We start from the raw sequence: 27,248 nt of genomic DNA on the forward strand, positions 1-27,248 counted from the left end.
TAAATTGCACCTGCCATGAATTTGCCCACTCACCTAACCTATCCAAGTCACCCTGCATCCTCTTAGCATCCTCCTCACAGCTAACACTGCCGCCCAGCTTCATGTCATCCGCAAACTTGGAGATGCTGCATTTAATTCCCTCGTCAAAGTCATTAATATATATTGTAAACAACTGGGGTCCCAGCACTGAGCCTTGAGGTATCCCACTAGTCACTGCCTGCCATTCTGAAAAGGTCCCGTTTATTCCTACTCTTTGCTTCCTGCCTGCTAACCAATTCTCTATCCACATCAATACCTTACCCCCAATACCGTGTGCTTTAAGTTTGCACACTAATCTCCTGTGTGGGACCTTGCCAAAAGCCTTTTGAAAATCCAAATAGACCACATCCACTGGTTCTCCCCTATCCATTCTACTAGTTACATCCTCAAAAAATTCTATGAGATTCGTCAGACATGATTTTCCTTTCACAAATCCATGCTGACTTTGTCCAATGATTTCACCACTTTCCAAATGCGCTGTTATCACATCTTTGATAACGGACTCTAGCATTTTCCCCACGACCGATGTCAGGCTAACCAGTCTATAATTCCCCAGTTTCTCTCTCCCTCCTTTTTTAAAAAGCGGGGTTACATTAGGTACCCTCCAATCCTCAGGAACTAGTCCAGAATCTAAAGAGTTTTGAAAAATTATCACTAATGCATCCACTATTTCTTGAGCTACTTCCTTAAGCACTCTGAGATGCAGACCATCTGGCCCTGGGGATTTATCTGCCTTCAATCCCTTCAATTTACCTAACACCACTTCCCTACTAGCATGTATTTCTATCAGTTCCTCCATCTCACTAGACCCTCGGTCCCCTACTATTTCTGGAAGATTATTTATGTCCTCCTTAGTGAAGACAGAACCAAAGTAGTTATTCAATTGGTCTGCCATGTCCTTGTTTCCCCACGATCAATTCACCTGTTTCTGTCTGTAAGGGACCTACATTTGTCTTAACCAATCTTTTTCTTTTCACATATCTATAAAAGCTTTTACAGTCAGTTTTTATGTTCCCTGCCAGTTTTCTCTCATGATCTTTTTTCCCCTTCCTAATTAAGCCCTTTGTCCTCCTTTGCTGGACTCTGAATTTATCCCAGTCCTCAGGTGAGCCGCTTTTTCTGGCTAATTTGTATGTTTCTTCTTTGGAATTGATACTATTCCTAATTTCCCTTGTCAGCCACGGGTGCACTACCTTCCCTGGTTTATTCTTTTGCCAAACTGGGATGAACAATTGTTGTAGTTCATCCATACACATACCATTCTGTGTAAAAAACCTCCCTCTGACATCCCCCTATACATTCTTCCAAACACTTTCAAGTTATGCCCCTCATATTAGCCATTTCTGCCCTGGGAAAATAAATCTCTGCTATCCACTCAATCTATTCTTCTTATCATCTTGTACACCTCCAACAAGTCATCTCTCATTCTCCCTGCTCCAAGGAGAAAAAACCTAGCTCGCTTAACCTATCGTCAATAGACCTGCTCTCTAATCCAGGAATGACCTGGCAAATCTCCTCTATACCCTCTCTAAAGCTTTCACATTCTTCCAATACTCAGGCAACCTGGGTGGTGGATGGAGATACATCTCTACCAAAAGAGAGGTAAGCCTGCAGGTCACCCTTGGGCAAGGGGACCCCCGATCAGGGTCACGTGAAGACACAGGAGCAGGCGGTGAATGGTCGTACAAGCAGCCGGTGCATCTGGTGCGTATCACAAGTCCTGGTTCTGCAACCACTAACACCAGGCAGACAATCTCTGAAGAGTATTGATACTGGCCGGGGTCACCCATCTTATAAAGACACTGCCCAGAAGACGGCAATGGCAAACCACTTCTGCAGAAAAATTTGCCAAGAACAATCACGGTCATGGAAAGACCATGATTGCCCACATCATATGACATGGGACATAATGAACAAGATAGAGAAAATGATGAGAAATGTTTTCTCTAATGGGGGGAGTCTAGGACTAGCGAGCACAGATTCTGAATAGAGAGACGTCATTTTAGAACAGAGATGAGGTGGAATATCTCTAGTCAGAGGGTCATGAATCTGTGGAATTTATTGCCACAGATGGCTGTGGAGGCCAGATCATTGGGCACGTTTGAAGCAGAGATTGACAGGTTCTTGATTACTAAACATATCAAAGGTTATGGAGAGAAGGCAGGAGAAAGCGGTTGAGAGGGAAAATAAATCAGCTGTTTGATGAACCAAATAGCCTAACTCTGCTCCTGTGAGTCATATGGTTTTCTTTCTTTCTAGAATAAATTTTCCAATCTCCTGGTATTAACTGCAAATTTTGGAAGATTACTAACAATGTGCTCAACACCCTTGCTGCCTCTTCTTAAAAGATGCTAGGATTCAGGGCCGTTGAACCCACTGATCATTAGTCTGATGAGTTTGCCCGGTACCCTTCCTCCAGTGATAGTGGTCATCTTCCATAGGACATAGGAGCCAAGTTAGGCCATTTGGCCCATCAAGCCTGCTCCACCATTCCATCATGGCTGAATAATATCCCCCTCAACGTTATTCACTTGCCTTCTCTCTGTAACCATTGCCATCCTTAGTAATCAAGAACCTTTCAAACTCTTCTTTAAAGATACCTGATGATTTGGCCTCCACAGCTGTCTGTGGCAATGAATTCCACAGATTCACCACCTTCCACATCTATTCTTTCGATAGCTGATAAGTACGTTCCAGAGCAGCACACACAAAATGCTGGAGGAACTCATCAAGTCAAGCAGCATCTATGGAGGAGAAAGAAGAGTTGACGTTTCAGGCTGAGCTGATCTTCATTACCTACACTCAGTTGCCACTTTCAGATACACCTGTACACCAGCTCATTAATGCAAATATCTAATCAGCCAATCATGTGGCAGCAACACAATGGATAGAACCACACAAACATGGTCAGGAGGTTCAGTTGCTGTTCAGGCCAAACATCAGAATGGGGAAGAAATGTGACTTTCACTGTGGAAAGATTGCTGGCGCCATGGTTGAGTATCTCAGGAACTGCTGATCTCCTGGGATTTTCAACAGTCTCTGGAGTTTACAGAGAATGGTACGAAAACAACAAAAAAAAAATCTATCTGCCGCACCTTGTTAATGAGAGAGGTCAGAGGACTGGTTCATGCTGATAGAGAGGTAACAGTAACTCAGATAACTACACATTCCAGCAGTAGAGCGCAGAAGAACATCTCTGAGCACACAACACGTCAAACCTTGAAGTGGATGGGCTACAGCAACAGAAGACTATGTCCAAGGTCATCGGAACAATGCTGAGTTTCATATCCTCTTTGTTGGTCTGATACAGCTGCAAGATGCAGGTGGCTTGACTTCCTCTGCAATCTCACAGTTAGTTCGTGAAACACACAGCAGTACCTCCACGTCCCAAGAAGATTGAGGCCCCTTCCCACCCCAACAGCACCACGGAGAGCGTCCCGACAAGTTGCATCTCCATCTGCTATGGGAGAAACTGAGCATCGTATCACAAGTCCTACAAAGAGCAGTGAAAATAGCTGAGAGGATCATAAGGGTCTCCCTACCATCCATCAGGGACATTTATCAGGAGCACTGCGTACACAGGGCCCATAGTATTATTAAGGATCCCACCCATCCATCCAGCACCCTCTTTGACTTTCTACCATCAGGAAGAAGACTATGATGCATAAAGACTAGGACAGTCAGGATGGGAAACATTAGGCTTCTGAACTTCCTGCAGAATCGCATTTGAAGTATCACTGGTTAATCTGTTCAGTACCTTACAATATTTAATTTATGCACTATACTTTGTCTAATTATCTGTAACTCATTTGTAGATTTTATCCTTACTTTCACGTTACTGTGTGTTGTGTACTACTGTACATTACACCCTGGTCCAGAGAAACGTCTCATTTGACGGTATATATGTATATAGTTAAATGGCAATAAACTTGACTTGCCAGCCTCAACACCTCTCTCCTTACTCACAAGATCTTAACCACAACCTCTGCCTCAGCCACTTTTGTCACCCTCTCTTCCATCAGGGCTTTGTTACCTCCCTGTTCAGCCACCTGCCCTCCTAAGTTTGATCAGCACTGGCTTTCTGTAGACCAGGAGACTATGAAACATTGGGTTGATCAGTCAAGGAAGGCAGAAAATAAATGACGTGTTTGTAGTCAAAGAAACCACAAGTCTGAGAAGTACAGAGAGCACAATCTTACGTATGAAATGGGGGAATTTTGATGAGAGGAGTGAGACTTCTTTTGGCTGTTTTACAGAAGAACAGTCATTTGAAGCGGTCACACTGAAGATTCACTTCCACAGACTCCCCCTCCCTCACTTTGAAAACTTGTTTACTGAGGAAGATCAAGAACCCAAGGGAGGGCTGGGAAGGTGGAGGTAGTGGGGAAAAGGGGGAAGAGGGAGGAAGGGAGGGGAGGTGGGGGAGACAGAGAGAAAAGTAAGTGAGACAGCAAGTCAGAGAGAGAAAGGTGCAAAGAGGAAGAGAGAGTTGGCAGCAACATGTGAGAACCACTTTAAGATTCAGTATGAATGGCACTTAATTATCATTTCCCTGAAGAGGCTTACCCAAATATACAAGCAACTATTTTCACACCCACATTTAGCTGCTGCCCAATTTACCGGTGGGAGGCGGGGTGTGGAGAGAGAGGAGGGGCAGGGAGGGGGAGAGCATTGTGAGGATGAGCTTCAAGAGTCCTGAATGGTCTAACTCCTGAGACACGTCCTTGGGGTGTTTGTCTGCACAAAGACAGCTCCATAAAAATGGGGAAACACAAGCTGTGCAAGGAACTCAGCAGGTCAGGCTGCATCTACGGAGAGGAATAAACAGTCGATGTTTCAAGCCAAGACCCCTCATCAGGACTGGACAGGAAGAGACCAGAAACCAGAATGTGGGGTGGGCTGGCAGGTGATAGGTGAGACCTGGTGAAGGGGAGATGGGTAGGTGGGGCAACGGGGCTGATTAAGTGAGAATCTTTGAGGTGATGGGTGGAATGGGTAAAGGGTTGAAGGAGGAATCTGATAGGAGGGGAGAAAGGGAAGGAGTGGGGAAAATGATTAAAGATTGGCTTTAATTATCACGTGTACAATGAAACATAGTACAATACATCATTTGTGCTGATGAACAAGATGCGCTGGGGCAGCCCCCAGGGGCAGGCATCCTTCTGGCACCGTCTGAGCATACTCACAACTAGCTAACTCTAACCCACATGTCTTTGGACTGTAGGAGGAAACTGAAACACCTGGTGGAGACGGGGAGATCTTGGAAAGAGCCAGGCATTGTAAATAACTGTACTGCTCACAGTCCCTTCCACTCCCCCACCACAGAGACACTCTTGAGAGCAAGGGGCTGGTCTGGGTCGAGGGAGGGAAGGGTATTTCAGCCAAGCAGCCAGCAACCAGGGAGAGGCACGTTTCCCACCAAATGAGAATCACCGTGCTCCATACTTCAGAACAAAACCGTGCACTCCCCTAAAGAGCGTGCAAGACGGCGGATGGAATGTTTTTAACCGATAGGCCATTGCAAAGTTGCCATGCTGCCTTCCTCAACCCCTCCCTTTTTCCGGTACTGTACCCCTGTATTTTGCACAGAGTGACAGAAGTTGCAAGAGAACAGGCCAGCCGGCCAGCTTGAGAATGAAGCTCAGTTGCCTGGACTGCAGGACTCATTACTGGCACAGTACGCGATGACGTTTTGCAGCAGGTGACCAATGACACACGTATACACACTGTCTCCCCCACCCTGTCCCCACCTCCCCAGGAGCTTACCCTAGGGGAGCAGATGGCAGGATGAAAGGAGAGGCAGCTGTCCGTTCTTTGTTCATAAATTTACTTTTAACTTTGCTCTGCAGGGAAGAGTCATCAGATTTTGCTGCTGAATGGGGTCTGATATCCGAGGAGCGGAGAGAAGTTTTGTTTGCAACTACTGACCCAGTTCCCTAGCGCCGCTTTCGTGGGAGAATGGAGGGTGAGGGGCCAGTTTGCCGTGGGAGTCGCCAGGTCGTGACAGCAACTAATACTAAAAGTTATCCAGATTAACCCTTCGTAGCACGGGATACATGAAGCCACCAGTTAACACACAGAGAACAAGACATCTGGTATGTATAAGACAAGATACAGTAATTCAGTTCTGATGACGGATCTGAGCCAGACAGGTCAATGATTGATTCCGCACCGTAATGCTGCCCAACCTGTTGAGTTCTTCCAGCACTTTGTGTGTCTGTGTGTTGTCCAAGATTTCCAGTCACTGCTGAATCACGTGTGTTGAAGTTACTCTGTACAGACATGACTAGCACGTGTCCAGGAAAATTATAAACAAGAAAATCTGCAGATGCTGGGAATCCAAAACACACAGACACAAAATGCTGGAGGAACTCAGTAGGTCAGGCAGCGTAGGCTGGAAAAGGGTACAGTCGACATTTCTCCAGGACGAGAAAGGAAGAGAACTCAGAGTAACAAGGTGGGGAGGGGAGGAAGTACAAGGTGGTAGGTGACAAGTGAAACCAGAAGAGGGGGAGGGGTGAAGTAAAGAGCTGGGAAGTTGCTTGCTGAAAAAGATACAGGAAAATTATTGCGGACACTACCCACCCAGTAAACTGCCTTTTCCTAAAGCTCCCTTCTGGAAAACGCAACAGAGCTAATGAGACAAAACTCCTGCATCTTAAAGGATCCCCTCCCCCAGCAGTTAATCTGATCAAGCATTCCAGTTAATTTACACTACCACAGTCTATTAATCCCATCACTGCACTGTAAACACTTTTCATAATACTGTAATAATGTGCTGGGATTTATGCACATTGTACTCCATATCTGTACTTCTGTTGTTATTTTTATTTCATGTCACACCAACACATCATGGCGAATAAAGTCTACCCTCAATAATTCAGTGCTGGCTGTGTGGGACCATACCCCGTGAGGGTCAGTGTGTGCGCTTCCTTACCTTATCGGTGCCGAGAAACCTTTAAGCTGCTCCATACACGGACATACTCTGCCTCACAATCCTCCCCCTGTGGAAAGAAAGAGTCCAAATAAGAAACCCTTCGCGGAATGGGGGAGTTACAAATTTAGGGAAATGGGTCATTTCCAGCCCAAAACCCAAAGTAGGTTCAGGGTTGAAGGGCAGACAGACAGAGACAAGTACAGCAGCCTCAGTACCTACCCGAACAATGAATTAAACGCAGTCTGTGACCTCCCCGGCATTTACAAAGAGGAAGTTACAAAATATTTAAATGAAGAAACTCATCGGCGCATTGCTTCCCTGACACGACATCTGCGCGACGAGTACAGCGAACTTCTTACACCTCAGACACCAAAACAGGTCTTCCTATCTGCGCTCCAGTCCGGGTCCCACTTTCCTCATGCTGGAGATGTCCCTGGGATAGTTTATCTGCCCCTGCCACTCTCGCTCAGGATTATACCTGCAAATAATTTAGATTACAGCTCACATCAAAGCAAATACCTAGCAAGGGACCGTCTCTAAAGTTTCACAAACAAGAGAAAATCTGCAGATGCTGGAAATCCGAGAAACACACACACAACGCTGGAGGAACTCAGCAGGCCAGGCAGCATCTATGGAAAAGAGTACAGTCGACGTTTCGGGTCTGGACCCTTCAGCAGGGTGGGGGGAAAAAGCGATGGGGAGTCAGAGTAAAAAGGTGGGGGAAGGGGAGGGAAAAGCACAAGGTGACAGGTGAGATAGGTGAAACCGGAAAGGGGAGGCGGGGGGAGGCTGAAGTAAAGAGCTGGGGAGTTGATTGGTGAAAGAGATACAGGTCTGGAGAAGGGGGAATCTGATGGGAGAGGACAGAACAGCATGGAAGAAAAGGAAGGGGGAGGAGCACCAGAGGGCCGTGACGAGCAGGTAAGGAGATAAAGTGAGAGAGGGAAACAGGAATGGGGAATGGTGAAAGAGAGGGCGAGGGTAATTACCAGGAGGTCAAGAAATCGATGTTCATGCCATCAGGTCGGAGGCTACCCAGGCAGAACATAAGGTGTTGTTCCTCCAATCTGAGTGTGGCCTCATCGTGACAGTAAAGGATGCCATGGACTGACATGCAAGAATGGCAAGTAGAATTGAAATGGGTGGCCACTGGGAGATCCCACTGTTTGTGGCAGATGGAGTGAAGAGGTCTTCCAATCGATGTCAGGTCCCACCGATATACAGGAGGCCACACCGGGAACACCAGATACAGCAGATGACCCCAACAGGCTCACAGGTGAAGTGCCACCTCACCTGGAAGGACAGTTTGGGGAAGGATTGTCTCTAAAGATTGCTCCCTGGACAGATGAAGAGGACTTCACCTCTGGCTTTGCTTTTTATCTGACCTTGAGATTCCTGGCAGGGGGACCAGGCTCTTTGAAGGATGCCTCCAACATGCCAGCCATGAAGACCCCATCCGATCCCTTTTTTCTCTTTTTTTTCTTTTTCAATCTTTTTATTGGTATCATAATGATAAAGATTAACATATCATAGTAACCATACAAAGTTATTGGGATTATATTGTAATTATCATATATAAGTATAAACCCAGTTAATACATGGATATTAAACCTCCCAATCTTACAGGATACAAATATTATATATAGACAAATTAACATGAAAAAGGAAAAACAAACCCAAAGAAAACTAATCTACAAAATAGACCAACTAAACTACAGAAAAAAAAAGATATGGGCTGTTGTGAAACATTAAAAAAAGAACCATTAGTGTCATTGACTCCGCTCCCCTCAACTTATACTAAAAAGAAATAGAGTAGCTTTGGAAAAGGTCAAATTACATCATATGAAAGTATTGAGTAAATGGCCTCCAAGTCTTTTCAAATTTAATAGAGGGATCATGAATAACACTTCTAATTTTTTCTAAATTTAAACACAACATAGTTTGAAAGAACCAATGAAATGTGGTGGGGAGATTGATCTCTTTCCAATTCAGCAAAATGGATCATCTGGCCATTAGTGTAAGAAATGCAATCATCCAACGAGCTGAAGATGTTAAAGGATTTGCTTCCATCATTGGTAAATCAAAAATTGCAGTAATAGGGTGGGGTTGTAAATCAATACTCAAAACAGTTGAAATAATATCAAAGATATCTTTCCAGTATTTTTTTAAAAGAGGACATGACCAAAACATATGAGTTAAAGAAGATATCTCGGAATGACATCTATCACATATAGGATTTATATGAGAGTAAGAACGAGCTAATTTATCATTGGATATGTGAACCCTATGCACTACTTTAAACTGTATCAACAGATGTTTAGCACATATAGAGGATGAATTAACTAATTGAAGAATTTTTTCCCATTTTTCCAATGGGTAAAATAATCTTAAGTTCCCTTTCCCAATTGGTCTTAACTTTATTAGATATGTCTGGGCATATTTTCATAATTATATTATAAATGTTTGCTATTACACCTTTCTGAAAAGGATTTAAATCTAGAATTTTTCCCAAAATATCCGATGAATATAAATTCGGAAAGGTAGGAAGAACAGTATTTTAAAAATTTCTAATCTGTAAATGTCTAAGGAAATGGGATCTAGGCAAATTGTATTTGTTAGATAACTGTTCAAAAGACATGAAACAATTATCCAAAAATAGATCACAAAATCTTGATATACCTTTAGTTTTCCAAGCCAAATAGGCTTGATCCATGATAGAGGGTTGAAAAAACAAGTTAGATATAATAGGACTTGCAAGAATAAATTGATTTAACCCAAAAAATTTTCGAAATTGAAACCATATTCATAAAGTATGTTTTACCTTTGGGTTAACCATTTGTTTATGCAATTTAGAAAGAGAAAAGGAAAGCGAGGTCCCTAAAATAGAAGCCAATGAAAACCCTGGTAAAGATTTATATTCAAGATTTACCCAATGTGGACTTGAAGTTCTGTCCCTGATCCCTTTTGAAAGATCTTCCTTGATAGCAAGAGGCACGGGGACACTGGTGCTGAAATGAGAGATCAGCTATTTCAGAGATTTAGAGAGACAGTCCCAATGAGCACGCCCGTGCTGCTCACCGACACCGCGAGAACAATTAAACTATACATCGTCGGAATGTGGGAGGAAACCGCACTGCCCTGGAGAGAAGGTACAAACTCCTTATGGACAAACGGTGGGAACTGGTGCCATAAGAGTGTTATGCTAACCGCGACGCTACCGTGCCGCACTGATCCTGGAACAGGTGAGAAGGACGCCCACCCGCTTCTCCTTCTTTTGCCCGTTATGCCGCTGGCGCTTAGTGGCAGCGGTGAAGTTCCTCCACCTCTGGTGGTATTCAGGGTTTCCTTCATCGTGTCAGTAGCCCCCTCTCAGTATTCACTACTGTCACTTATGCAAGACCTGGGTGGAGACTCAGGAATACCATCACACTCAGATGTAGAAGGAGTCTTCATTGCTGTTTCTGTAACAATTCTGTTTTACCAGTCAGGGTTGTTAGCCCTGAACTGAACCTGTGAACCTGGAGGACCGGTGGACCACTCTTAGTCTGACCTCTACCCTTTGACCTTTTTGGCATGGGTGACCCTACAAAGAACCTAAAACATAAAGCCCTGACTCCAGCCAACATAACTCTCCAGGTCACCGAAACACTCAAACCTCCAAACTATGACGTGGTTGTGGTCCTCTTGGTGGTATCTAATTCTTCTGCCCCTTACAAATTCTTTTCCATCAACCTTCAAGGGCACAGCAACTTGCTACGACAAAACATTCCTCATCTCCCTCTCTCTGGTTCCTCTCTTAATCCCCTGATCACCACCCTCCTCAGCGTAGGAATCAGAATACAGGCAATCCCCAGCCATCAGTGTTATGGGGTCTATACTCCTAAAATATGGTCCGGAACGGTGTTGTGATTTTCCGTAACGTGATGCTGCATCATCAACACAGGTGACAAGAAATGCAAACTTTAAAAAATTGTCACAAACAAGACAGAAACTGCAGATGCTGGAAATCCAAGCAACACACACAAAACACTGGAGGGACTCAGCAGGCTAGGCAGCATTTAGGAAAGCAGTAAACAGTCAACATTTCGGGCCGAAACTCTTTGGCAGGACTGAAGGGTTTCAGCCCAAAATGTCAACTGTACTCTTTTCCTAGATGCTGTCTATCCTGCTGAGTTCCTCCAGCATTTTGTGTGTGTTGCTTTTAAAAAAAAAATTTCAGAGAATTTGGTAATAATATGCAAATTCAGTTACCCAAACAACCACAACATGGGTGACTGTAATTTACACCCTTGCTCACTCTAAAAATGCCAGATCACATCAAATGAACGCAAGAGATTTTGCAGATGTTGAAAATCATGTGACGCACACAAAATGCTGGAGGAACTCAGAAGGTCAGTTGGCATCTATAGAGAACCGAGGAACAGTCTCAGCCCAAAATGCTGTTTATTCCCCTCCATGGATGCTGCCAGACCTGCCGAGACTACATTAAGTGACTTTGTTCAAGCTCCCCTTAACAATCCCTCTAGTCCAAAGTGAATCTTATTAGCAGAGTACATATTTGTCACCATGTACTACTCAAGGTGAATTTTCTTGTGGGCATTCACAGGAAAATTAAGAAATACAATAGAATCAATGGAAAACTACACACAAAGACTGACAAAATGGTGGAAAAAGTGGTTTGCTGACACCATTCGGTCAAAATGGCTAACTCGGGCAACATCTTCCCCATAGACCACAAGACTGTTTCTTTTACTTCTTCTGCATCTTTTTATTTTAAATGTGTTTCTGTGATCTAGTTGAGTGATCTGGCGCTTTGCTTTCTCCAAGAAGATTCCAGGAAGTGAGCGGCCACGGGGCCTGAAGCTTATAGACAAGGAACACGAAGAATTCTGCAGATGCTGGAAATTCAAGCAACACACATCAAAGTTGCTGGTGAACGCAGCAGGCCAGGCAGCATCTATTGGAAGAGGTACAGTCGACGTTTCAGGCCGAGACCCTTCGTCAGGACTAACTGAAAGAAGAGCTAGTAAGAGATTTGAAAGTGGGAGGGGGAGATCCAAAATGATAGGAGAAGACAAGAGGGGGAGGGATGGAGCCAAGAGCTGGACAGGTGATAGGCAAAAGGGATATGAGAGGATCATGGGACAGGAGGCCCAGGGAGAAGGAAAAGGGGGAGCGAGGAAACCCCAGAGGATGGGCAAGGGGTATAGTGAGAGGGACAGAGGGAGAAAAAGGAGAGAGAAAAAGAATGTGTGTGTATATAAATAAATAACAGATGGAATACGAGGGGGAGGCGGGGCATTAGTGGAAGTTTGAGAAGCCAATGTTGCCCACAATCACGATTCAGTGCTGTCTGCCAACCTCTCACTCACTGCTCCCAAGGGAAGACCCCTGCATTCAAATGTTGTCGGAGGATGATATTGAAGTTCTGGGTCTGTGATTTATAAATTGGACTGTAGTTCTCTTGCATTCTTTCAATTTCATGTTTTGTATTCTCTGTTTTAGCCCATTCTTTCTTGTTGCTGTTTGCATGATTTGATTGGGTTTTTTTGTGTGTGGGGGTCAGGGATTTCCGACTTGATGCCCTTGTTGCTGTTTACATGATTTGTTTCTTCTTTTGTGTGGAGGGTTGGGGTTTGATGTTCTTGTTGCTGTTTGTGCAATTTGATTATTTGGAGTTTGATTTTCTTGGTACTCTTTGCATGATTTGTTTTTATTTGCAAGGGGGTTGAGGTTTTCTTTGAAAGGCTTAGATGGTTTTCTTTGTTTCATGGCTATCTGGAGAAAGCGAATCTCAGAGTTGTATGCTGCATACTTACTTCGATAACAAATGTCCCTCGAACCTTGGGGCAATAGTCTGTGTGGCTCAAGTTCAAGTTTCATTGTGATGTCATTCAACTAACAACCAAAGTGCAAAAGATGACAAATTTTGTGAATTAAAAATAAATAAATAACACTGAGAACTTGAGTTGTAGAGTCCTTGAAAGTTTGTGGAATCAGCTCGGAGTTGAGGTGAGTGAAGTTGTTTGTGCTGGTTCAGGAGTCGGGTGGTTGAAGGATAATAACTGTTCCTGAACCTGGTGGTGTGGGAACAAAGGCTCCTGTTCCTTCTTCCCATTGAAAGAACTGGTTTTAGTCCGTTCAAATAACTGAAGTCACTCATTTCATAATAATATTGAACACAAGGATATTTAAATCCTACCATCCCACCTGGCCTTCTGATAGAATAATTACCCGTGAAGCGATATAGACCCAGGTTAATTCTCCCTTCGAGTGTCACATAATGTGGGCTGGTGCAACACCAGCTGTCCTCTGATGTAGAACGTTAAACCAAGCCACGAACCGTCCCATCAGGTCGAAATAGAACTGCAAGAGGTTTTATTATTGAACTGGTTGGGGATTTCTTATCCTCAGTGTTCTGGCCAATATTTAATCATTAACAGGCAATTCAAACTAAATTACCTGATCGTTATGTTGCAGTTTGCATTGGAGGCTCCAATGCTCAGGATCTCAAAAGGCTGCCGAGGTTTGTAGACTCAGCCAGTTCCACACAACCCTTCCCCACCACTGAGGGCATCTTCAGGAGACGTTACCCCAGGAAGGTGGCATCCATCACAAAAGACCATCAACATCCGAAGGAAGGAGTTACAGGAACCTGCAGACCTACATTCAACATTTTAGAAACAGCTTCTTCATCTCCACCATCAGATTTCTGAATGGTCCAGGAACCCAAAGACACTACCTCACTAATTCTGCCTTTACACCGTTAATTTGTTTTAACTTGTTATGTGTTGCACCATACTATTACCGCTAAACAAATATATTTAGAGATACACCGCAGTGAAGGCCCTTCCAAGCCAATGAACCCACACTGCCCGATTATAAGACCATAAGACATAGGAGCAGAATTAGGCTATTTGACCCATCAAGTCTGCTCCACCATTTTATCATGACTGATCCATTTCCCTCTTAACCATTTTCCAGCCTTCTCCTCATAACCTTTTGTTGTTGTTGTTCAGTCGTTAGGTCGAGTCTTACTAATGAAGAATCTACCAACCTTTGCCTTAAATAAACCCAATGACTTGGCCCCGCAGCTGCCCGTAGCAACAAATTCCACAGATTTACCACTCACCGGCCTGAAGAAATTCATCAACTGTTTTAAATGGACATCCCTCTATTTTGATGCTGTGCCCTCTGGTCCTAGTGTCCCCCACAAAAGGAAACATCCTCCCACATCCACTCTATTGTGGCCTTTCAACATTTGATAGGTTTCAATGAGCTCTCCCCTCGTTCTTCTAAATTTCAGTGGGTCCAGGTCCAGGGCCAGAGCCACCAATCGCTGCTCGTATGACAGGTCTTTCAATTCCGGAATCATTCTCGTCAACCTCCACTGAATCCTCTCCAGTGTCAGCACATCCTTCCTTAGGTAAGCAGCCCAAAACTGTTAACAATACTCCAAGTGAGGGCTCACCAGTGCCTTATAAAGCCTCAACATTACATTCTAGTCCTCTCGAAACGAATGCTAACATTGCATTTGCCTTCCTCACCACCCACTCAACTTGCAAGTTAATCCTGCACGAGGACTCCCAAGTCCCTTTGCTTCTATGATTTCACTCCTACTACCAAAGTGCATGACCACGCACTTCCCAACACTTTATTCCATCTGCCACCTCTTTGCCCATTCTCCTAATCTGTCTAAGTCCTTCTGTAGCCTCTCTGCTTACTCAACCTATCTTCGTATCATCCACAAACTTGGCCATATCGCCACCAACTTCATCACCCTAATCAGATACACAACGCAAAAAGGATCTGTCCCAACACAGACCCCTGTGGAATACTAGCCACCAGCAGCCAGTCAGTTCCCACCCTTTGCCTCCTGCTTATCAAATTGCCACAAATTAATCAAATTAATTATTAAAATAATTAATCTGCTAACCTGCTCATGCTTGGAATGTGGGAGGGAACCAGAGCACTAACCCTAACCAGTACGTCTCTGTGATACGGGAGGAAATCTGGGAACATGGAGGGAAACCCATGTGGTGACACTGAGCATAGACAGCAGAGGAATTAAATCCCATTTTACAACTAGCACTATAATGCGATGCACCGGTTGCAAAGTTACTGGGCCATCCTCACCAACCTCCACTTTAAATATACCCAGTGATCCGATCTCCACAGACAGCTGTGGCAACAGATTCACCACCCTCTGGCTGAAGAAATTCCTTATCTGTTCGAAAGGGGGGAGAAAATGTAGCCTGAGGGTGTGCCCTCTGGTCCTAGACTCTCCCACTATTGCTAATGTCCTCTCCATGTCCACCCTATCCAGGTCTTTCTATATAGTGTAGATTTCAATGAGATCCCCCACCACCCGCCCCGCATTAATGGCCGTAGTCTGTAAAGAGTTATACTCTATACTTCATACTTTGTCGCCAAACAATTGATAGAACGTACAATCATCACAGCAATATTTGATTCTGCGCTTCCCGCTCCCTGGATTACAAATCGATAGTAAATATTAAAAATTTAAATTATAAATCGTAAATAGAAAATAGAAAAATGGAAAGTAAGGTAGTGCAAAAAAAACTGAGAGGCAGGTCCGAATATTTGGAGGGTACGGCCCAGATCCAGGTCACGATTCGTTCAGCAGCCTTACCACAGTTGGAAAGAAGCTGTTCCCAAATCTGGCCGTAGGAGTCTTCAAGCTCCTGAGCCTTCTCCCGGAGGGAAGAGGGACGAAAAGTGTGTTGGCTGGGTGGGTCGTGTCCTTGATTATCCTGGCAGCACTGCTGTGACAGCGTGCCGTGTAAAGTGAGTCCAAGGACGGAAGATTGGTTTGTGTGATGTGCTGCGCCGTGTTCACAATCTTCTGCAGCTTCTTCCAGTCTTGGACAGGACAACTTCCATACCAGGTTGTGATGCACCCTAGAAGAATGCTTTCTACGGTGCATCTGTAAAAATTAGTGAGGGTTTTAGGGGACAGGCCAAATTTCTTTAGTTTTCTCAGGAAGTAAAGGTGCTGGTGGGCCTTCTTGGCAGTGAACCAAGTCAGGTCATTTGTGATATTTGTACATTCTCCCCATTACCATGTGTGTTTGTACATTCTCCCCATCACCATGTGTGTTTGTACGTTCTCCCCATCACCACGTGGGTTTCCTCCGGGTGCTCTGGTTTCCTCCCACAGTCCAAAGACGTACTGGTTGGTAGGTTAGTTGGTCATTGTGAATTTCCTGTGATTAGGCTAGGGTTAAATGGGAATTGCAGGACGGCACGGCTCGAAGGGCCAGAAGGGCCTGTTCAACATTGTAATAAATCGTCTGCTTTCTCAAAGCAGTAACACCCCCTGGAGCAGCAAATTCCCTATTCCTGCCTCCCTCAGGGAAGGTCTGACTTGCCCCTGGCTCTGGGGAGGGCTGGCTGAGCATGCAACCCTTCGTAGCCCCTTGCAATCCCAGTGCCTCCATACCAGACGGTGACACAACCAGTCAGACTGCTCTCCGCAGTACATCTGTAGGAATTTGCTGAAGTCTTTGGTGACATACCAAATCTCCTCAAACTCCTAAATGAATATAGTCTCTGGCATTTCTTTGTGCTTGCATTAATATCTTGGGCTGACAGGTCCTCTGAGAAGTTGACACTGGAAACTGCTGATCCCTCATTAGGCACCAGGTCTTTACCCTCAGTTTACCCTTCCTTTGTCTTACTGACACTGAGTGCAATGTTGTTGTTGTGACACCAGTCAACCAGCTGATCTTCCTGACTCCTGTATGCCACCTTGTTGCTTCAGGTGAAAAGACACCTTGACTTCACACCCCTGACCATTCCACATCAGCTCTTTGCATACCACTATGGGAACCACTCCTTCCTCACATCCCAGCACTCTACCTGATTCCGAGCAGGCATAACCTCTCAGGCCTGTGGTGAGCTGTTCCACTAATGCAAACCCTTCTGACCTGGTATAACCTCAATGCAACCACAGTCAATATCTGCTGGAAAGTTATAAGGCCCAGAGTTGGCTCTGAGCCTGGATTCAGCAGAACTCAAAAGGGTTCAGTTTCAATATAGTTGCTAAACAGGCAGGGTTTGTGAACTCTTGGCAACTGGATCCTCAAATCCGTTATCGAGAGACCTCTGTCAGTGCAGATCAGTAAATACATATCCTCCTTGCTGACAGTCAACACAAGCACACCTCAAAGATGCGTCTATCCTGGGCCCAACACACCGATGCAGCTACAAAGAAAGCACGACAGTAGCTATATTTCACTAAGAGTTTGGTATGTCACCAAGGACACTCGCAAATCTCTACAGATATACCGTGGAGAGCATTCTAACTGGCTCCATCACCATCTGGTGAGGAAGGGGCTACTGCACAGGATCGAAATAAGTTGTAAACTTAGTCAGCACCATCATCGGCACTAGCCGCCACAGCATCCAGGACATCTTCAAGGAGTGGTGCCTCAGCAAAGCAGCGTCCATCATTAAGGACCCCCACACACGCGTCATGCTCTCTTCTCACTGCTACCATCAGGGAGGAGCCTGAAGGGAACACTTCTTCCCTTTGCCGTCCGATTTCTGAATGGACATTGAAACATTGAACCCATCAAAACTACCTCACTAATTCTTTTTTATTTTTCCTATCTTTTTGCATTATTTAATTTTATATATATACACTCACACACACTCACTCACTCTGAAGGCTGATTTATACTTGTGTGTACTAGCTTGCCCCATAGCCTACGCAAGTGGGCTACACCATTGTGAGCATTTATACTTGTGCATTGGTGTGTCTGCGTCGTTCTGCAATTCGGGCACGTACACGCATGCGCACACACCTACCTGTGCACAGGCTTCATGGTCATGGTAGTCCTTCTCGGGGTAAAGTTTAAAGTGAACGTCTTTTTTCATAAAAGCGAGATGTGTCCTCCATAAATTTCGGAGGTCTGTAAAGCTTTATGGAAAGTATTGCAGCCAGAGTTGCTTCCCTGCCCTTCAGTCGCCCAATGGCAAGCTATTGCAGCATAGGAGGAAATGCAATGCTACCAAACAGATCAATCACAGTTGTTGCGGTCTGCATTGCCACGACGCGTAGTTACATTTTGGGAGAGGTGCGCGTCAGGCTACGGCTTAGGGATCCGTGTAGGCACTGCATAGGGTTCGCGGCTACCCCGTACCTACGGCATCAATTTGACGCACAAGTATAAATCAGCCTTGACTGTAATTCATGTTTTCTATTATTATGTATTACGTTTGTATTGCTGCCACAAAGACAACAAATTTCATGACATATGCCAGTGATATTAAACATGATTCTGCCCACTGTTCCTATCTCCACACTCAAGCACAGCTCAAACATCATTTATAAATTTGTGGATATACCATTGCCGTTGGCAACGAGGAGGCATACAGGAGTGAAATAGATTGTCAGGTTGAGCGTTTTCACAACCAGCTTGCCCTTAATATCAGCAAGACCAAGGAATTGATTGTGGAATTCACGCAAGGGAAATTGGGAGGACACACAAGAGTCCTCACAGCAGTGGAAAGGGTGAGCAGTTTCCTGGGTGTCAGCATCTTGGAGCATCAATCTTGGGCACAACATATTGATGCAGTCACCAAGAAGGCACATCTGCTTCATAAGGAGTCAGAGGCAATTCAAAATATCACAGGCATATGTCGTGAAATTTGTTGATATATGGTGGCAGTACATGTAAAAACTGTAAAGTACAGTGAGTGTATATATATTTAAAGAGTTAAACAAATAGTGTAAAGGGAGAAAAAAGTCAGTGAGGTAGTGTTCATGGAATCAATGTCCATTTAGAAATCGGATGGCAGAGGGGAAGAAGCTGTTCCTGAATCACTGAGTGTGTGCCTTCAGGCTCCTGTACCTCCCTCCTAATGACAGCAATGAGAACAGGTTATGTCCTGGATGGTGGCAGTGCTTTGGTATGTCACCAAAGACTCAAGCAAATTTCTACAGGTGTACGGAGGCTGCAGAGGATTGTAGACTGACCCAGGAGCACAACCCTCCTCGCCATCAAGGACATCTTCACAAGGGAGTACCTCCAGAAAGAGGCATCTATCTTTAAGGACCCTCACCATCCAAGATGTGTGCTCTTCTCACTACTATCAGTGAGTTGGAACAGAGGTCTGAAGACCCACAGTCAATGATTCAGGAATGGCTTCTTCCCCTCTGCCACCCAATTTCTGAAAAGTCCATGAACCCATGTAGTAGTTGTGCAATCACTCAGTATAATATTCTCCCTGGGAGTTGTTCCCTTAACAGAAAGTGCCTGTGCATGACTTTGCTTAACATGGGGAGGTTTATATCAGTGCACTCACCACACTGTTCCTGACAGGTCAGGGTCGGGATTAGGGTCTAGTGGAATGGAATGCAAGACCACTGGGGACCCTTCACTGCCGTTGTAATTTGTCATCATCTTCTGCTAGCTTCCACCACTGAGGTCCTGGTTGAATTGCTCTTTGTCTGGATGCCCCCCTCTGACCTTCCCAACATGGTGACCCTCCAGGAGCCAAGCTCCAGACGGCGTCGCCCCCAGGAACTCACAAGCCTCTCCACCATGGCGTGAACCCACGAACAGTTCCTCACTATCTATTTTTGTAACTACATTTAATGCCGCAAAACAACAAATTTCACAGCACACGAGAGCGAGAACAAACCTGATTGTCATCACTTGCAGGAACCTGAGTAAATTCAAAATAACTTGAGCAGAAATCACTGTAACCCTTGTGTATCCCACAAGTTATGCCTCTTAAGACAACTCTGCAAAACCTTTTCCCATCAGTGCAGACAGAGCAAGACCCACAAATAACAAGGAGACTGGCTCATTTTCGTGGGTTGATGGTAGAATAGTTATCATGCAGGCAGGAGAGTTAAAATCTCTTAAAACGGTGACTATCAGAATCAGCTTTATTACCACCAGCATGTGTCATGAAATTTGCTAACTTAGCAGCAGCAGTTCAATGCAATACATAATATAAAAGAAGTATAAATAAATCAATTACAGTATATTGAATAGATTAAAAATCGTGCAAAAACAGAAATATATATTTAAAAAGTGAGGTAGCATCCAAGGGTTCAATGTCCATTTTGCAATCAGATGGCAGAGGGTAAGATGCTGTTCCTGAATCACTGAGTGTGTGCCTTCAGGCTTCTGTACCTCCTACCTAATGGTTACAGTGAGAAAAGGGCATGCCCTGGTTGCTGGGGGTCCTTAATAAAGGACGCTGCCTTTCTGAGACATCGCTCCTTGAAGGTGTCCTGGGTACTTTGTAGGCTAGTACACAAGATGGAGCTGACTAGATTTACACCCTCTGCAGCTTCTTTCGGTCCTGTGCAGTAGCCCCCCCCCCACCCCATACCAGACATGATGCAGCCTGTCAGAATACTCTCCGCGGTATATCTATAGAAGTTTTTGAGTGTTTTTGTTGACATACCAAATCTCTTCAAACTCGTAATGAAGTACAGTTGCTGTCTCGCCTTCTTTATAGCCGCATCGATATGTTGAGACCAGGTTAGATCCTCAGAGACCTTGACACTCAGAAACTGCTCACTCTCTCCACTTCTGATCCTTTTATGAGGATTGGTATGTGTTCCTTTGTCTTCCCCTTCCTGAATTCCACAATCAGCTTTTTCATCTTACTGACATTGAGTGCAAGATTGTTGCTGTGACACCACTCCACTAGTCAGCATATCTCACTCCTGTACGCCCTCTCATCACCATCTAAGATTCCACCAACAGTCATCAGCAAATTTATAGATAGTATTTGAGCTATGCCTAGCCACACAGTCATGAGTATAGAGAGTAGAGCAGTGGGATAAGCACACACCCCTGAGGTGTGCCAGTGTTGATCATCAGTGAGAAAGAGATATTGTCACCAATCCACACAGATTGCAGTCTTCCGGTTAGGAAGTCCGAGGATCCAATTACAGAGGGAGGTACAGAGGCCCAGGTTCTGTAACTTCTCAATCAGGATTGTGGGACTGATGGTGTTAAATCCTGAGCTATAATCGAATAACAGCATCCTGACATAGCTGTGTGTGTTGTCCAGGTGGTCTACGGCCTTGTGAAGAGCCACTGAGATTGTGTCTGCCATTGACCTATTGTGATGATAGGCAAATTACAACAGGTCCAGGTCCTTGCTGAGGCAAGAGTCAAGTCTAGTCATCACCAACCTCTCAAAGCATTTCATCTCTGTTGATGTGAGTGCTACTGGGCAATAGTCATTAAGGCAGCTCACATTATTCTTCCTAGGCACTGGTATAATTGTTGCCTTTTTGAAGCAAACGGGAACTTCTACCTGTAGCAGTGAGAGGTTGAAAACATCCTTGAATACTCCTGCTAGTTGGTTGGTGCAAGTTTTCAGAGCCTTGCCAGGTACTCCATCGGGACCTTCTGCCTTGCAAGGGTTCATCCTCTTCAGAGACAGCCTAACTTCAGCCTCTGAGACAGAGATCACAGGGTCATCAGGTGCAGCAGGGATCTTCAGAGCTGTAGTTGTGTTCTCCCTTTCAAAGCGTGCATAGAAGGCCTTGAGTTCATCTGGTAGTGAAGCATCGCTGCCATTCATGATATTGGGTTTCGCTTTGCTGGAAGTAACGTCTTGCAAACCCTGCCAGAGTTGCTGTGCATCCGACGTCGCCTCCAACCTCATTCAAAATTGTCTCTTCACCCTTGAAATAGCCTACTGCAAGTCATACCGTGTTTTCCGGTACAGGCCTGGGTTGCCAGCCTGACAGATCTAGCCTTCAGCAGACGACGTACTTCCTGGTTCATCCACGGCTTTTGGTTTGGAAATGTACAGCAAACTTTGTCAGCACACAGTCATCTACACAGGTTTTAATGACGTCAGTAATAACTGCAGCATACTCCAATACACAATAGGTGCAGGAGTAGGTAATTCGCCCCTTCTAGCCAGCACCGCCATTCACTGTGATCATGGATGATCATCCACAATCAGTACCCCGTTCCTGCCTTCTCCCCATATCCCTTGATTCCGCTATCATTAAGAGCTCTATCTAACTCTTTCTTGAAAGAATCCAGAGAATTGGCCTCCACTGCCTTCTGAGGCAGAGCATTCCACAGAACCACAACCCTCTGTGTGAAAAAGTTTTTCCTCAACTCCATTCTAAATGGCCTACCCCTTATTCTCAAACTGTGGCCTCTGGTTCTGGACTCCCCCAACATCGGGAACATGTTTCCTGCCTCTAGCGTGTTCAATCCCCTAATAATCTTATATGTTTCAATCAGATCCCCTCTCATCCTTCTAAATTCCAGTGTATACAAGCCCAGTCGCTCCAATCTTTGGACATATGACAGTCCCACCATCCCGGGAATTATCGTGAACCTCCGCTGCACTCCCTCAATAGCAAGAATGTTCTTCCTCAAATTTGGAGATCAAAACTGTACACTATACTCCAGGTGTGGTCTCACCAGGGCCCTGTATAACTGCAGAAGGACCTATTTGCTCCTGTATTCAACTCCCCTTGTAATGAAGGCCAACATGCCATTAGCTTTCTTCACTGCCTGCTGTATCTGCATGCTTACTTTCAGTGACTGATGAACAAGGACACCTAGATCTTGTTGTACTTCCCCTTTTGTAACTTGACACCATTCAGATAGTAATCTGCCTTCCTGTTCTTGCCAGCAAAGTGGATAACCTTACATTTATCCACATTAAACTGCATCTGCCATGCATCTGCCCACTCACCCAACCTGTCCAAGTCACCCTGCATTCTCATAACATCCTCCTCACATTTCACACTGCCACCCAGCTTTGTGTCATCTGCAAATTTGCTAATGTTACTTTTAATCCCTTCATCTAAATCATTAATGTATATTGTAAATAGCTGCGGTCCCAGCACCGAGCCTTGTGGTACCCTACTAGCCACTGCCTGCCATTCTGAAAAGGACCCATTAATCCCTACTCTTTGTTTCCTGTCTGCCAGCCAATTTTCTATCCATGTCAGTACCCTACCCCCAATACCATGTGCTCTAATTTTGCCCACTAATCTCCTATGTAGGACTTTCTCAAAGGCTTTCTGAAAGTCCAAGTACACTACATCCACTGGCTCTTCCTTGTCCATTTTCATAGTTACAGCCTCAAAAAATTCCAGAAGATTAGTCAAGCATGATTTCCCCTTCGTAAATCCATGCTGACTCGGACCAATCCTGTTATTGCTATCCAGATGTGTCGTAATTTCATCTTTTATAATTGACTCCAGCATCTTCCCCACCACTGATGTCAGACTAACTGGTCTATAATTGCCTGTTTTCTCTCTCCCTCCTTTCTTAAAAAGTGGGATAACATTAGCTACCCTCCAGTCCTCAGGAACTGATCCTGAATCTATAAAACATTGGAAAATGATTATAAATGCGTCCAAGATTTCTAGAGCCACCTCCTTAAGTACCCTGGGATGCAGACCATCAGGCCCTAGGGATTTATCAGCCTTCAATCCCATCAGTTTACCCAACACCATTTTCTACCTAATGCGAATTTCCTTCAGTTCCTCCGTTATCCTAGGTCCTCTGGCCACTATTACATCTGGGAGATTGTTTGTGTCTTCCCTAGTGAAGACAGATTCAGAGTACCTGTTTACACCCATCACTGTCTTCAAGGGCCCAACTTTGGTCTTAACTAATTTTTTCCTCTTCACATACCTAAAGCAGCTTTTGCTCTCCTCCTTTATATCCTTGGCTAGCTTACCTTCGTATCTCATCTTTTCTGCCCGTATTGCCTTTTTAGTTATCCTCTGTTGCTCTTTAAGTTTCCCAATCCTCTGGCTTCCCCCTCATCCTTGCTATGTTATACTTCCTCTCTTTTATTCTTATACTGTCCTTGACTTCCCTTGTCAGCCATGGTCGCCTCTTACTCCCCTTAGAATCTTTCTCCCTCTTTGGAATGATCTGATCCTGCACCTTCTGTATTATTCCCAGAAATACCTGCCATTGTTGTTCCACTGTCATCCCTGCTAGGGTATCTTTCCAGTCAACTTTTGCCAGCTCCTCCCTCAATCCAGAATTGCCTTCTCCCTGGTAGGTTCCAGTAGAAGCTGCTCTAAGAATCCATCTTGGAGGCACTCCACAAACTCCCTTTCTTGGGGTCCAGTACCAACCTGATTTTCCCAGTCCACCTGCATGTTGAAATTCCCCATAACAACTGTAGCATTACCTTTGTGACATGCCAATTTTAACTCTTGATTTAATTTGCACCCTATATCCAGACTACTGTTTGGGGGCCTGTAGATAACTCCCATTAGGGTCTTTTTGCCCTTACAGTTTCTCAGTTCTATCCATACTACATCTCCTGATTCTATGTCCCCCCTCACAAGTGACTGAATTTCATTCCTCACCAACAGGGCCAACCCACCACCTCTGCCCACCTGTCTGTCCTTTCAATGGGATGTATACCCCTGAATATTCATTTCCCAGCCCTGGTCCTCTTGCAGCCATGTCTCTGTTATTCCTACATCATCACACTCGCCAATTTCCAACTGAGCCTCAAGCTCATCCACTTTATTTCTTATACTCCGTGCATTCATATATAATCCTTTTAATCCATTACTCCCCTCACCTTTCACATCAATTCCTCTTGCACTTGGCAATACTCATTCAGATTCGAAGATGAATCCCTGAATACAGTCCAGTCCACCGATTCAAAGCAGTCCTGTAGGCATCCCTGCGCTTCCCTTGTCCATACCTTCTTGGTCCTCACTACTGGTGCTGCAGTCTTCAGTCTCTGCCTATGCTCAGGGAGCAGAAGTACAGCCAGGTGATTAGACTACCCGAAGTGAGGGCGTGGAATAGCACAGTAGGCATTCTTGACGGTGGTGTAACAACGGTTCAGTGTGTTGTTTCCTCTGGTATTGCAAGTGATCTGTTGATGGTAATTGCTTAGTGATTTTTTTCAGACTGGTCTGGTTAAAATCCCCCCAAACGATGGTGAAGGCGTTAGTGTGCGCTGTTTCGGGTATGTTGATCCCACTGCTCAGATCATCTAAAGCCTGCTTGACATTGGCCTGAGGTGGAATGTATACAGCTACCAAAATGACCCCGGAGAATTCCCATGGTGGGTAAAATGGACGGCACTTAATTGCGAGATGTTCCAGGTCTGGCAAGCAGAATTACAACAGCATTGATATATTTGTGCACCAAGAGGAGATCAAGAGGCATACTCCTCCACTTCTGCTTTTGAAAGACTGTATCAATCTATCCTGACGGTATATGGCAAATCCATCGATTTGAATCACTGCATCCGGTATGGAAGGGGTTAACCAGGATTCTGTGAAACAAAGGATACACTCTATAAAGTTAAGGGAACTCTATAAGATCATACCAGAGACCTGTATCGTTCTGTGCCATTCACCAGCTGGGTGGAGAGGAGGACCTTGGTGCATGGGCAACAGCTTGCTCTGTGCATCCCACTGCTCGAGCTTGCAGACTGTATCACATCGACAGCTAGAACAACATCCACAATGGACTCCAACCAACAGCTGAGCACCTTCACTCCGTCTGCCACAATAGGCGGGATTTCCCAGTGGCCACCCATTTTAATTTTTGTTCCCATTCCAACATGGCATCCTCTACAACCATTCCCTCAGCAGCTTTACCAGCAGGATCAGCCTGTTTAATGTACAGAAGCTTCCGGAGAGACATGAACCCACGTCCTTGCAAGTCAGCACATCACAGAAACCATCCTCTCCTCCACAGACTCTGTCTACACTTCCCGCTGCCTTGGTAAAGCTGCCAGCTGAATCAAAAGCCCTCACCCACCCCGGATATTATCTCTTCTCCCCTCTCGATGGAGCTCACTGCAGTGGAGGTGAAGTTATTGGGCATATTCAAACTGGAGTAAATTTAGGTGCTCAGTTAGTAAAGGTTACAGGGAGAAGGCATGAGAATGGGGTTGAGGGATAATAAATCGGCTATGACGGAATGGTGGAGCAGACTCGATTGGCAGAATGGCCTGACTCTGCTCCCATGTCTTATGGTCTCTCCCATCAGGCAGGCGATACAAAACTGAAAGCATGTACCACCAGAATCAAGGACAACTTCTACCCCGCTGTGATCAGATTCTTAAACGGGCCTCTTATGCAATAGGATGGACTCTGACCTCACAATCTACCTCGTTATGGTCTTGTACTTTACTCCTGACTTGTGTTTAACCTCCCCTGTGGCTGTTACACTTTATTCTGCATTGTTATTGTTTTACCTTGTTCTACGTCAGTGCACTGTGCAATGATCTGATCTGTATCAACAGTATGCAAGACAGACTTTTCAATGTGTCTTCGAAGTAAATATATCATCAAAGTACATACAGTGCCATGCAAATGTTTGGACACCCCCAGTCAAAATTTCTGTTACTGTGAATAGTTGAGTGAGTAGAAGATGAACTGATCTCCAAAAGTCATAAAGTTAAAGATGAAACATCCTTTTCAACATTTCAAGCAAGATTAGTGTATTATTTTTGTTTTGCTTTGTGCAATTTTGGAGTGGAAAAAAAGGAAAGGAGCACCATGCAAAAGTTTGGGCACCCCAAGAGATTCGAGCTCTCAGATAATTTTCACCATGGTCTCAGACCTTAATTAACTTATTAGGGCTATGGCTCATTCACAATCATCGTTAGGAAAGGCCAGGTTATGTAAATTTCAAAGCTTTATAAATACCCTGACTCCTCAAACCTTGACCCAACAATCAGCAACATGGGCTCCTCTAAGCAGCTGCCTAGCACCCTGAAAATTAAAATAAATGATGCCCACAAAGCAGGAGGAGGCTATAGGAAGACAGCAAAGCCTTTTTCAAGTAGCTGTTTCCTCAGTCCGTAATGTAATTAAGAAATGGCTGTTAACAGAAATGGTGGAGGTCAAGTTGAGGTCTGGAAGACCAAGAAAATTTCCAAGAGAACTGTTTGTGGGATTGCTAGAAAGGCAAATCAAAACCCCCATTTGACTGCAGAAGACATTCAGGAAGATTTAGCAGACTCTGGAGTGGTGGAGCACTGTTCTACTGTGCAGCGACACCTGCACAAATAAGACCTTCATGGAAGAATCATCAGAAGAAAACCTTTCCTGCATCCTCACCACAAAATTCAGCGTCAGAAGTTTGCAGTTGAACATCTAAACAACCTTGATACATTTTGGAAACAAGTCCTGTGGACTGATGAAGTTAAAATAGAACTTTTTGGCCGCAATGAGCAAAGGTATGTTTGGAGAAAAAAAAAAGTGCAGAATTCCATGAAAAGAACACCTCTCCAACTGTTA

At 44.7% G+C, this 27,248-nt stretch overlaps 1 protein-coding gene across 17 annotated transcripts in view; it reads right to left on the reverse strand.

Moving 5' to 3' along the window:
* slc16a13 (solute carrier family 16 member 13) overlaps window positions 1-27,248 on the reverse strand; it is a 135,099-nt gene that overhangs the window by 73,816 nt on the left and 34,035 nt on the right. For 5 of the 17 annotated variants that reach the window (XR_011886049.1, XR_011886048.1, XM_072258468.1 and 2 more), the window contains exons 2-5: window positions 20,426-25,270; window positions 9,906-9,984; window positions 7,196-7,454; window positions 6,977-7,043 (exon numbers count right to left, since the gene is read on the reverse strand). The gene's annotated coding sequence lies outside the window, so the exon portion shown is untranslated. Of the gene's footprint in view, window positions 1-3,257; window positions 5,545-6,976; window positions 7,044-7,195; window positions 7,455-9,905; window positions 9,985-15,629; window positions 15,645-20,425; window positions 25,271-27,248 lie in introns of those variants that run through there. The other 12 variants (XM_072258463.1, XM_072258461.1, XM_072258471.1 and 9 more) reach the window with 10 other exon arrangements.

The sequence above is a fragment of the Mobula birostris genome, chromosome 5 (genome assembly GCF_030028105.1).
Source record: "Mobula birostris isolate sMobBir1 chromosome 5, sMobBir1.hap1, whole genome shotgun sequence".
NCBI classification, from domain to species: Eukaryota; Metazoa; Chordata; class Chondrichthyes; order Myliobatiformes; family Myliobatidae; genus Mobula; species Mobula birostris.